The sequence below is a fragment of the Chenopodium album genome, chromosome 11 (assembly GCF_948465745.1).
Source record: "Chenopodium album chromosome 11, dcCheAlbu1.1, whole genome shotgun sequence".
Classification (NCBI taxonomy): domain Eukaryota; kingdom Viridiplantae; phylum Streptophyta; class Magnoliopsida; order Caryophyllales; family Amaranthaceae; genus Chenopodium; species Chenopodium album.
Genome location: NC_137844.1, coordinates 39,697,216 through 39,711,688, shown reverse-complemented (window position 1 = coordinate 39,711,688; position 14,473 = coordinate 39,697,216).

The following is a 14,473-nucleotide window of genomic DNA, read 5'->3' as shown; positions in this document are numbered from 1 at the left end:
GAAGCTAAAAAAGAATGTTCCAGTTACATGGGATGACGACTACCAAAAATCTTTCGACAAGATCAAAGAGTACTTGGAAAACCCAACTGTGCTAGCGCCAGCAATACCTGACTTTCCTCTTCGACTCTACCTTACGGTCACAAGAGAAACGATGGGAGCAATGCTAGCACAAGAGATCGAAAGAAAAGAAAATGCAATCTATTATTTAAGTAAGAAGCTTCAAGGTTATGAGACCAGGTACACACCACTTGAAAATCTCGTGTGGGCCGCACAAAAATTAAGACATTACATGGTCTCTCATACAGCTCATGTTGTGTCAAAGATGGATCCTTTCAAGTACTTGTTCGAAAAGGAAACACTTAATGGCAGATTATCAAGGTGGATAGTCAACCTTGCTCAGTTTGACTTGAAATTCGTACCACAAAAGGCCATCAAAAGTTTTGTAGTTTCTGACTTCTTAGCAGATTTTCCTCTAGAAGAAGTTGAGAAAGAAGAAGAAGAGTATGATTTCCCTAATCAGGATCTACTAATGACCCAGGATGATAGATGGACGCTCTATTTCGACGGATCTTCGAACCAAAAAGGTTGTGGTGTAGGAGTCCTGCTCGTATCACCCAACCAAGAACACATCCCAAATTCCATGAAGCTCGATTTTGATGTCACCAACAATGCTGCAGAATTTGAAGCATGCATCTTGGGTTAGAAACAGCTGTGGCCTTGGGAGTTAAGAAGCTCAGAATCTACGGCGATTCGTCACTAATTATCAACCAGATTTCCAAGAGATGAAAAGTGAGAAATGAAAGTCTCGCTACGTCTCAAGCTCATCTGGAAACTCTCATGGAGCAACTTGATGAAGTAAAATACACATATTTTCCTAGAGAAGAGAATCAGGTTGCCGACGCACTAGCTAAGTTGGTATCAATGGTGCAAATCCCCAGAGACACAATCCGAATGCCATTGACCATAGAAAGAAGATATGAGCCAGCTTATGTTCATGCACATGATGATGAACAAAAATCACAAGAAGAAGATGAAGAATCATGATATAAAAATATCCTTAACTATGAGACAAAGGGAGAATACCCTCCTAACACATATAAAAGGGCATGCCGTGCTTTGAGGCTCCTAGCCTCACAGTATGTGCTCCTCAAGGAAGAACTCCATACATTGTCAAGTCCATACATTGTCAAGTCCATTTTGTCGGGCGGAGCGGCACAATTAGAAGACATGGATGGCAACAGCTTCCATAATTTAACCAACTTGGATCAACTCAAGAAATTTTATGCCTAGTTTCATGGGTTCGAGACCTGATAGAGCTATGTTTGGCCTAATTCCTTGTTAAGGATACGTAGGCAACCCCTCAAGGGGGCCCGGCCACTTTAAAAATAAAAATCCTTTCTTCGTCAATATAACTACAACATATATTGAAGAAAATCGCAAAGCAACGGGCACCGTGTCACGTCAAGAAAACACCGCGATGCGGCAGAAAATAATGCGACACGGCGAAATTTTAGCGAAAATATGCAACAACCAAGCATCGTGCCACGGCAAGTTACGCCCGTGACGCGGCAGATTACACCGCTAAGCGGCAAAAATTGCTGCGACACAACGAAATTTTGGCATTTAAATACACTATAAAAGCATCGTGTCGCGGCAAAGCGTACCGTGACACGGCAGAAATTACCGTGACGCGGCAGACGTACTGTGGCGCGGTGGAGTCTGTTGCAGGATTTTGCGATTCAGTTTTTACGATTATTTGTTTGATAAATGTTATTATTCTTCCATTGCGTCCAACTCTTTGACTTGGGTTTTAAAAAATATTAAATTAAAATAAAGGAAATTTTAGAAAATAACACAACAAAAAAACCCAAATTTTGATTATAACACCACACTAAACAAAAAACTTTTATTATAACACCGCAAAAAACCTCAAAAATTTGATTTCACCACCAATTACTAACGCCATCAAAAAAACCGGTAATTGTCCCCACATTATACACGTGGCAATAATCTATTGGATTAAAAAAATGAATAAATAAAAAATGGAAAAATAAAAAAAAATTTAAAACCCAAAAACCCTAACCCAGCCACCTCCTTCACCACCGGCGCCGATTCCCCCTAGCCCCACCACCGTCACCCTAACCCCCACTGCCGGCTCTCACATCCGACCACTCTCAAATGACGAAACCCGCCCAGCCGACCACCTGAACGACGCACCACACTCTACCCAACCCTAGCCTAGCCACCAAGCCCACCACTAGCGTTCACCCCCATCCTCCTTAACCAACCCCGAAAAGCCCTATTGTCCACCAAACACATCGATTAACCCAGCCTTCAACTCCCCTTACCCTAGCTACCAAAACGGCCACTTTCGGTTGAAATCAGCCAATTTAGGGCCGGAGTGGTCAAATTCGACCCTAAAGTAGCCGATCTTGACCGCTAGTAGCTATTCCGGTGGCTAGGGTGTGTTGGAGGAGGGTTTCGGTGGCTGAAGCATGGAGGGGTGTCAGAAATGGTTCGAAGGGGTGGGAATTGATCGGTGTGAGTAGTGGCGGAGGTGGTTGCGGGGGTTGCTCGACCGCTAGTAGCTATTCTGGTGGCTGGGGTGTACGGATTCGAGTTGGTGTTGTTGGAGCTGTGAGGCAAGGCGAAGCTGCGGTGGTTTTTGGGGAGGGGGAGGGGAGGGTTTCGCCGGTTTAGGTGGGGCATGGGTGCCGACGGCTTGGGTTAGGCTGTTGGTGGTGGGGGACAGGTGCTGTCGGTGGTGCAGTGGGCTGGGTTAGGTTGTTTAGGGTTTTTTCTTTTTTGTTTTTAATTTTTCTTTTTTTTATTTAAATTTTTTTTAAAACCAACAAATTATTGACACGTGTCTATTATGGGCTCCACTAACGGATTTCATCCAAGAATCTGTTAAGTGGTTGTGAAATCAAATTTTTGAGGTTTTTTGTGGTGTTATAATAAAAGTTTTTTTTGTTGTGGTGTTATAATCAAAATTGGGGTTTTTTTGTGGTGTTATTTTCTAAAATTTCCTAAAATAAAATAAAATAAAATTAAATTAAAATAAAATAAAATTCATTGTAAGTTTTAATTATGGCAAAAATAAATATGCTATTATTAATTAAATGTCACTACAATTATTGGCATCATGCGCCTTATTTAAAAAATTAAAACTTAAATCATAAAAGCAAAGCAATATTGGTCTAATCCTTCTTAGACTTAGGAATTTCTTTCTTCTTTTCAACTAAGTCGGCCTTCACCATTAGTGTGTCCTTCGTAGCTCGAACCGTCACACTCCTAGTAGAGCTTTCACCCCTTTCACCTCTCTTAGGTTTCTTAGGTTGTTTCTCTCTATACACCATCTTGTCTTTACCCTTTCCTTTTACACAACTCTTCTTCTTAGGCATGATAGGAGTCTTAAACTCAATTCCTCGTGTTCTCAGATCAAGACGATCCTTAGGAGGTGCCTTCTTACTTCCAAGTCGTTCCTTCACATCACCGTCAAACTTACGCAGTCCAACTTGCTCTCTCCTACTCCGAGAATTCAACCATGATTTGTATGCACTAGACAAGGGTGGAGAAGGTTGACTAATCGCAAAAACGGTCAACATAGGCCTTCTAATCCAATAGGTCTCATACTTATGAAGATTACTTTCATGCAATGATACTTCACGAGGAGTATCATTATAGCGTGGAACTACCTGTTCAAGTCCATACTGTCGCATTAATCGGGAAGGGAAATAAAAAGTCAACTTTGACATGCTAGGAACACGACAATACGGAGTATCATTCGTCCCGACCATCCTAGTAAGTCTCCACTAAAGAGTTCCACATGCTCCGTCAACCAAATCTAGAAAGGGAAAAAAAATTGATGGGGCACCGTGACACGGCACAACGCATCGTGTCGCAGCAAGAAGCACCGTGGCATGGTGCTAGCCACGTGTCATGGTAACCAAACTGAAATCGTTTTTACCTGCAACAGTACCAGAGAGCCCTTCCTGACGACTTTTGTGGTCAGATTTTGCTTCGTCGAGACCACGCAAAGTTTCTCCAAGGCAAGTAGGCATACGGGATCTCCCAGATTCAATATGTTCAAGCAAAGACGCTAAGCTAGCAGTCCTACTCTACCGTTTGCAAATAAAAGCTTGCTAAACATGCAAAAAATATAAGCTCTCCTACGGTATGCATGGTATGACTCAGAGACAGGACGATTGCAATATAAATTTGCAACATTTTCTAGATCCACCTCGTTACCACATACAATTTTATTTAAATTTAGATCTGTTAGATTTAGATGACGCTCGAAATGCTGGTAATAATATTCACACAGAGTAGGCATTGCAACGAGAACTTTAGCAGGGAAGCCAAAAATAGCACCAAATTCCTCCGGCAGAGGACATATTTCATCATAATCGAACTTGAAACAATGGGTTTCCGGACTCCGATAGTCTAAGGCTGCTCTCAGAAAATCATGTTCAATTGCTACATGCCTCAATGCTAATAAACCTCTGACACGAAACAATTCTAGCTCTCTTCTGTCTGCATTAGTCAAAGAATATGACCAGTCACGCAATGTATTATCAAAATTCTGAGACATTATTATTGAAATATGAAATTCTAGCTATTTTATGTTTCGGAATTATGCATATCACGAATTAACTGGTCGTAATTTATAGCCAAAAGAGCCTAAAAACGCAAAAAAATTATCCTGTTCCACGCGCAAACACACCGCTGCATTATTTGCACGCCGCGACACGACAAAGTATACCGTGTCACGGGATATATTGCTGTTACGCGGCAACATATACCGTGACACGGTACTGGCCCACGTGTCTCGATGGTCACACGTTATCAATTTTTATCCTTGACCTATTTATCCCGAATTTTTCTTATGTTTTCCTTAACCGTTTATCCTTCGAAATCTTCTTTTGAGAGTTTTATACCTAATAAAGTTCTCCTGTTTTTATTTTTATTTCTTTTTATTTTCGGGAAAGTTGTAAAACTTGTCCCATTTTTATTTCCTTTTATTTTCGGAGAAGATGTAAAACTTGTCCCATTTTTGTTTTTAATTTCTATTTATTTTTGGGAAGTTGTAAAACTTGTCCCATTTTTGGGGAAGTTGTAAAACTTGTTCCATTTTTTTATTTATTTTGGGAAGTTGTAAATTTTTTCCGTTCTTCTTTGTCGTATTTTTTTTAGAGAGAAAGACAGTACCCTCCATAAATACACGATCACACACAAATAGTCACAAGCACACACTAACATACACACTAAATGAGTAAATAAATGTCAAATGCATAAAGCATGAATAAAATGAACAAGAATGAGTCATGGTACAAGTAGTGTCAATGTACATAATAAAACCCTCGGTCAAAACTCTCTAGATACAGAAGAACTAGGATCAGTGTCATCACGAGACCGTGAGTAAGGGAATGGCGGAGTAGTGTCCCTACTAGTCCCCACAACTCCAGCAGAAGACATACTCAAAGCAGGTCATGTTCAGCTGGTAAACTGCGTAGACTGACTCCGAGATGTAGGAAGCGTCGGTGGAGGCATTGTCCTAAACAATGGAACCGAAAATAAGCCCTGATCCACAGGAGTAATGACCGGCCTAAACTCAGGCTGTGAAGAATGGAATGGCTGGGAAGATGGAAGATGCTGCCACTGAGCCTGAAAGTGCAAGAATGGCTGTTGTCACTGAGTCTCCTGAAACGGCTGAGAAGACTAAGGCTGCTGCCATTGAGTCTGAAACCCCTGAAATGGCTGAGAAGTCTAAGGCTGCTGCCACTGGATCTGAGAATGCCGACGATCCTCAGGGGATCGTCTGCGGTGACTAGGATCCCCCTCGTCCGAGCCTATATGCCTCTAGCGCAAACGAGACCTCCGTCACTCCTGAAAGACACAAAATAAAAAGATATCAGTGATGTAAGATAAAAGAAAAGGTAAACATGGGAAAACAGGTGAATATACCTCGTGAACATCGTCTAAACCACTCTAACAACTCGCACCACGTCGTAGCTTGATGACACAAAGCTTTAGAGCATCAATCAACTTCATAAAGCCCATAATATCCGAGTGCGTGACCTGAAAGCAAAAAATTCAATAACAAGCAATATTAAGAAGGATGATAGATATGCCAGAAAGCTTACCGACTCAAACTCATCGGGCAGGGACTCCTGCGCCTGTCTAAAACCCTCCGGTGCATCAGCAATATGCTCCTCAACCATACCAATCGGCCCCGGGTAACGGACAGACTGAGGCGGGATCTCAACCTTCCCCCTACAACGAACAGTCGTCTAAAACATTATCGAATAATCAGGTTATTCGAAAGTTTAAACAGGGACTAGCAAAAAATGAAAATTCTTCAAAGAAAATCAAACCTCGGGAAGACGGGGCGGAGGAGCCAAGTAAGGAAGCAAGTCCTGAGAATAATCGTCGTCCATGCGCACAAGCTCCTGCCAAGGAAACTAATAGTGCTCTCTCCTGTTCATTAGCTCCTCCAATAAGAGTGAGTGCAACATCGACTCAGGTGGAGGCAATGGCACCACAAAACGATCAACAATGTGCTGACGGACTACACGCTCTCCAAGGTACCAAACAAAACGTCATGTACCAAAGAAGACGGTACGACACGCTGAGCGCTCCAAAGCCTCGAGAAGGTCGGTCAAGCTAGCCCAAGGCTGATACTGGATCTCAACAGGGACCTAAAAACCATAAAAGAATTCAATGAATGCCGAAAAATAAAAAGTTAAAGAAATACACTAAGAATTCGATCTTTACCCCAACAATAGAGGTACCCTAACGCAGTAGCCCTCAAAGACTCGATACTGATTCCACTCGTGACTCGCCCCGGTCACCCTAGCTGGCACTGACAGGAAAATCATGGACTGCTCTGCGACGCCGTCGAGGGTCTAATCCCGGAAAGTACTCATAGAACCATAGCTGCAACAAGAATAGTCTCTAAGTACATGAGCCAAACCGATAAGAGCAAAACACGAAGAAGGAAAGATCGTCACCTCTACGACTCTCCAAAGACCATAGACAGTGACAGGGGATTGATCGTTTAGTTGCCTGCAGCCATTACGCAGCGATGTGAGCAGATCAGCATACCCTACACTAGCCCAACTGAATGATCCTATCTCAGCAATCCTGGTCAAAGACGGCAGGTAACAATTGAGGGCATGAGAACTCGTATCATGGAAAAGGGTCCTAGAAATAAGGATCAAGATGAAGATCCGTACTCGCTACTCAGGCGTCGTCTCAGCTATATCAAAACCATGGGCGAGAACAGAAGCCGACTCTGATCGCTCACTCCTAGGACCACCCTGAGGCACCAGTTGAACGACAGGACCTAACAACTCCACTGCCTCATTCGCCTCCCAAGTGAGGTCAGGAATCTGCTTGACAGGCCGATCAGTGAAACGTAAGCTGTTGATCATGCTGAAGTCAAGAGGAGTCACCGTCATCTCCCCCCAAGCGAAGTGGAAACTGTTGGTAGTATCCCAAAAATACTCCAACGGCGCTCGAACTTCTATCGAACCAAAGCCTCAGGGGCTGCGAAATCCCACAACTACTGAATAAAAATCTCCTAAACCAGCAGACTCCCACAAGGTGTTGGTGATGGGATCCCCTATGATGATCATATATATCCGAGGAATCAAGTCTCCGGCTCTTGAGCCATGATGGCAAAGTACACCATCAACTATTCCGATAAGCGGACGATGAGAAATACGGTTCTCACGACAGAAAACCAACTCGTCTGGTGTCCACGAAGGTGAAGTCCACCTACCCCTACTTGTAGAGGGGCGAGGCTCGGTCTCCAAGGCATCATCTATATCCTCGGGAACCGTCGGAGTGTCCTCCGAAAAGCCTAACGCCGGCCACGAGTAGAAATATCTCGATCTCGTTGTCTAGGCACGCTATTATGTTCAAACAAAAGATAAAAATCTAAATACTTAGCATCATTTCCTAAGTTATTTAGTTATTTATTAAAAAATAGCTTAACAACTACTTCAACTTGCATTTTCTGTTATATGCTAAATTTTTACCTCAAGGCTAAATAATTGGCAAAATAATAGAATCATTTCTAATATTTAGTTTCTCCATGACAAACTAATAGTAAAGTTCTCCTAATCGCATGATACTATGTTCTCCATGACAATGTAGTACATACACAAAAAAAGAACATGTTCGAAATTGCACGAAAATAATAGATTGGCTCATCATAGCATGTTTTACAAGATCTACAACAATTCTATCATCATTTCAAGTGCAAAGAAACAACAAGAACACACTCACACACAAAGTAGTACTAAAAATGGTGATTTGCTCATTTCTTCACCAAATCATGCAAACTTGGTCTCAAATTGCTCATAAACCAACATACATTTATATACAAGATAATTCATGGCAAGAATTTTGACATAAAACCTCAAAATCAAATCCCCACTTTTATTTTTCAAAGGTTTTTACATTAAAATTGCTCATTTACAACGAAATTCAAGACAAAAGGAAAGGAAACTTACATAGATTCTTGTAGAGATTTGAAAATGATGAAGCTAGCAAGATATTTGGGTGAATTTGATGGAGAATTGAGTGAGGAAAACTCGAAAAACCGGCAGAGAACACGAGCAGCACCAGCAGAAGCAGAAATGAAATGAGGAAAATGGCATGCGAAAATTCTGAATTTAAAGAAAAAATAAAACGCCGTGCACGGCGTAACGTCCCGTGTCACGGTACTTGTTGCCGAGTAACGGTGTTACCCTTCGAGACGCGGCAAAACAGCGCACATAAACCAAAAGATTCGGGCACGCGTGACTGTTTTAGCAGGAAAAAGGACGTTGCGTCACACAAAAGCATGCCGCGTGACGGCAACATATGCCGTGTCACAGCAACATTCCATGTGGCACGGTGGTCTGCACCTGTTGGAATATGTCAGCGAAGTTTCCTGCAGCTATTTGACTAATTCAACGGCAAGAAAGCAACGCTGTGCCACCAAAAATTGCCGCATGACGGCAAAGGAACGCCGTGTCACGACAGATGTCCACGTGGCACGGTGCTTGCACGTGACCTGCACACCGCAGGGACTTGTTCCTGGAATATTCCAGGCACCTTTGACCAGTTTGAATTATTTCCGAAACTTCGTGAACAGTTATTTTTCTACCTAAAAACTCATGGGAAATCCTAACTGAAATTTAAATGGTACTAAAATTACCATTTTACCCTTACTAAGCATCAAAGTCATATTTCAAGCGCCTAATATGGTCGGATAGTCGACTTCAAGGCCTAACCATCTACAGCCCATATTCGGGGACAAGCGAACCATTTACGGCCCACGTTCGGGGACAAGTGAACCATTTACGGCCCACATTCGGGGAAAATGAACCATTTACGGCCCACATTCGGGGACAATCGAACCATCATCATTTTAGTGATCATCTTCCAAGCGAAGATGACTCACGGCGCAAGGTTCTCGATACACAGAGACTTGCAATTTAATCATTAGACAAATTTTCCTCAAGCATGGAAAAATGTCGGTCGTTGCCTCCTCTCAAGGCGAAGAAGTCAGCGATTATATCATCTATCGACTTTCCTCAAGCATGGAAGGTATCTCAACAAACATCATCCGGTGGATTTCTTCAAGCATAGAAAACTGTCAAATTTATTTGTCACCGATACACTAGTGTCAGATACTATTGAACATATTTGCCACCGATACATTGGTGTCAGATAAGCATTCTATCTCTTCACTCTTTTATCTGTGGAAGTAACACTTTTCTGCAGGTATCGGCATATACAGAGTGATTTAGGATCGTAGAACGTCTTAAATCATTCTCCATCCCTATTGACTACTTTGACTATTTTTTTCAAAACTGACGTTTCTATAAACTCAGTCAAAGTGGGGGCTTCTGTAGACACCTAAAAATGTCTCCCCGAAAATGAACCCGATTATGAACAATCTTTCACGTCCATTATTGGTCGGGTTGAGTATTTTATCCTGGGAGTGCTTAAAATCCATGTTCAATCAAACTTAGTCAACGGATCAGTCCTAATGTTTAATCAAAGCATAGTCCAATTTTTATTTTGGCCCGAACCCTTTTTATTCATTTCATATTAATTATTAATTTATCCCAATTAATGAATAATAAACCTAAACAGCCAGAACTTATAAAACGACACTTAAAAATGCTGAGCATAATTAGGTTTAAAATGAATTTGGACGCAAAAGTGGAAAAATGTCCACAGTGTCACGGCATCACGTGCCGCGCCACGGTGGAATTTGCCGCGTCGCGGCATATTCTGCCCCGACGCGGCAAATTCCACCGTGTCATGGTACACATGCCGTGATACGGGATTTTCCTGTGTTTTCTCCGCGTAAAACCTGAACGTGTTTTATCTTTTTTAGGGCAGATATTTCCCGCAACGTGGTATAATTTCCCATGTCGCGGCAAACCCTTGACGTGTCACGGTACCCAAATTTAGGGTTTTATCTTTTTAGGGTTCCGTGTGTTCCCTCTACTCATTTTCCCTATAAATACCCCTTCTTTTTTGCAGTTTAGGGCATTAATTAATTCTCTCTTCTCTCTTCTATACTCTAGCCTAAACACTAGCCTACCCTATTCTTCCAAAATACTTCCTTTAAGCACTCCAAGGAGTCCGTACTTTACCCAAGGTTCCATCCTTAAACCAAGGCGTGAAAGGTAGAACTATTTGAGGGTTTGGCCCCAAATCAACTTTATTTAAATTAATTTTAATTATTGTTTTATTTATTTCCTTGAAGTTACTAACTCGTTTATTATTTTATAGTTGCAAGCAAACAAAATCAAAGTATGGAATCATGTTCCTTTTATTTCTATTATTTTTCTAATAATTTTTATCATATTTGTCATATATTAATTGTTGGATTATTGTTAAATTGCTTCCAATATTAAAGTTTATTTTACTATATTTTATGATCATCATATTGCATGTTTAAAGGGAATATGTAATTGAATATAACACCGAATAAGATAATTTGGACAACCGGTTTAGGTTCCTTTTTAATCTTGTTATTTAATCAAGTGATCACAAATTTTAGAATTATATGTTGCATTAATTTTCAACTAATTTAGCCTAATAATAGTTTGGAGAGAATTGAATCTTTGTTTGCATGCCTTTGAGATTGCAGGGATTACTTTTCACTATAAGAATCGAGTAGAGGCCAATACGGGCGAATGTTACTCCATGACTCACTTCGTACCATCATCCCCGATCCTTCTTTTGTGGTTCTGATCCATATGGAGTTAGCAATCTCATGGATTATGAATGGGGTGTAACCTTCACGGGTCAATCGTTGTTGCCTATCGTTGTCCTTTTATCGTGGTTGCCTTAAATGATCCGTGAACGGTTTAAAAGTTCCTTAAAAACTTGTTGGCGGCTCCCTAATTTATTTGTCCCTAATCATATACGTCAATTCCCACTTCCTATGAGTGCCAAGCATATTCACACATGCTTAACGTAGGCGCGCTTCAAACGATGCCTACACTTGTCCGCATCTCTTATCACCTCCTCATGCATATTGTTCACATCATGGTAGGATGCATCCGAACCCGAGACACCGAGCTTGCTTTTGAGCTTCTCAAAAGTAACATCTCCTTCGGCATACGCTTTTCCCGCCGCGCCGGCTTTAAAGGTATACTTGACTATAGCACCCTCCGTCGCCAATTTCGATGATTTGTCCAAAACATCATTATCAATATTTTCATTTTCTTGTTCTTCATTGATTTCTATAACATCTTCTTTGTTCATGTCAAAAATTATTTCACCTTTTGGAACTTTTAGATCAAAGTTTTTGTTGCATTTGAGTTTGGTTATCTTTGATATATAGCTCTTGAAGAGGCTCTTGAAGAAGACATTTTGATACAGAAAAGGTATTTCGGTTGAAGTTAGTTATGAGAAGGTTTAAGTTGAAGAGCAAGTAAGATAGTATTTTCAAGTAAGATAGAGTTCTTTGGTTTGTTATTTGGCTTGTTCTCTACTCTTTGTGAAGGTAAAAAACAAGTAAGATAGCAACTTCAAGTGTAATCTGCATGTAGTAAAAAAGCAACGTAAAACAGTACAACATGCATATTTCATGCAACTTTGATTCGCTTACATGGATGCATATATTTGATTCGGTGATTCCCTTAATACTTATCGTAATATCTTAACTCAAATTTATCAAATTTTCAACAATGTTGGGAGTAGAGGCGGATCTATGTTTAAAGTAATGAGGTCAAATGACCCCACTAAATTGTGTAAAATAAATATTGTAACAAATAAATTTATGATTAATTTATCAATATCAATAATTTTATGTGTCAATAATTTCTATTTTTTTGAAAACATTTCCAATATAATATATACGTAGTTTCATGTAATTTGTTAATTTATAAATAACTATAATATAATTTATTTTTTTTATTTAATTTGAATCTACTTGTGTAAAATTAAATGATATATTCGCCAAAGGTTGAGAGACCATAAATAACAGTTGTTACACTAAATATATACTGAATATAAACCAAAATAAATACAAATTATAAGTATTATATTGTTCTGATTACCAATAGTTAGAGTTATCTAGTCATGGACAAAGAAATTTTATTCTCCTAAATTATTTATTCTAATCTTTTGGCACCAACCTAATACAGTACTTTGGTAATGTGTACTTTACACTATTACAAATACAGTCTATTATGGCGCTTAGGTAAACGCAAAATATAAAAATAGTGCTTGCAAATTCAGTTTCGTGTGAAATTGTGTAATTATTTAACAAATTTAGGGCATTTGGTGAATTAAATTTTATTGCTAACGGACCTTTAACGTCATGGGTATTTTGAGGTCATGGTGTGAATAATAACAAACGTCAGTGGTATTTGGTGAACTTTGAAAAACTTGAGGGTGTTTGGTGAATTTTGCAAAAGGTCAAGGGCATTTAGTGAAAAAACCGATATATATATCCTCCCTAATTACATAGCCTTTGACAAGATTGTAGTAATATTGTGAATGATATTAGAATATGATATAGTTCTTTATAAAGTTTAATTTTACTACACCAAAGAACTCATATTGTTGCCATTATAGTTTAGTTAGGTAGGGAGTTTGATGAAATGAGGGCTTGGATAAAGGAAATCCCTCCTAGTGCAACGCTGATGTACTATATGATCTTTTTTGCTTTGAGTAATAAAATCAGCCTTTTCACGCACACACACACAAAAAAAAAAATTATGAAAAAGATGATGGAAGTGAATTTTATTCCTTCTTGTTTCTATTGTTTATGTTGATCATCATTTGAGTTTACAGAACCTTTTTCCCAATGACTCAAACATAATATGAAAAACTATTTTGGCAGTAGCCCATCACATATTCAATTTTAAAGTCTTAGTCTTATACTAGATGTTTATGACTACATATTCACATATTCCTGACTCCACAATGTGATATGTCTTTCAAATGCCTATCATTACAAATACTTTATAGCCCTTATGAAGAGCTTTTGGTATGACTTTTGCAAGTATATTCTTATAGGAATAATATCTTTTGGTGGTTGTATTCAAATTTATCGTAGTGAAAATATATTGAAGTGTATTCATAATCAGGAACCGGAAAATTGAAGCATATATATTTTTGGTATACTAATTTTTTTAATTTATTTTGCATGATGGCGGAAAAGAAGCAAGCGTAGCAAAGAATCACATGCAAATGCTAAAGTGAAGCCGATTCATACTACTGGTACTAAGAGTTATGCACGTATTGGTGAAGATATGGTACCTTTTTAAACCTCGAAACTATATTATTTAATTAATTTATACACTTTTTCTTTGTTGAGTTTTAGCTTGTATCGTCTCTTTGATTCTGATTTATCTGAATCTGAGGAAGAATATGATCATGTTAATCAGGTAAATAATAAAACTAGTTTATAGCTACCATGTTGTGTCTCTATTTTAGTTGTAGTCATTATTATTCAAAATTTCAAAATAAAATTATATATATGCTTGTTGGTTAAACTTTGACATTGGCAATACTGGACTTTTCTTTAACAAAAAAAAAAAAAAAAAAAAAAAAAAAAAAAAAAAAAAAGAAAAAAAGAAAAAAAAAAGATTATGGATGTGATGTAACTTTTATTTTTTTGGTCTAGGATGTCGAAGCTTCTCCCAGGGCTAACAATGATCATAGAGATTAGTTATTGCATTTGTAAAATCTTTAATTGAAGGTTAGCTTTTATTGTATTTTTAACAATTTTCTTAACTTTTCTCGAAGTGGATAACTTTGGTTCCTCTTAAATACGTGTGTTTTTCATTACGTAATTGTAATTGATTACTTTCGTTCAGTTGTTGATTATTAATTTTAACTAATGTAGGTTGTGCTATGGAAACTTGGAAGTTGGAACGTGAAGGCCATTTTGAATAACATTAATTGTCTTGCGTAGGACAAGTTATTATTGAACTTTTATGCA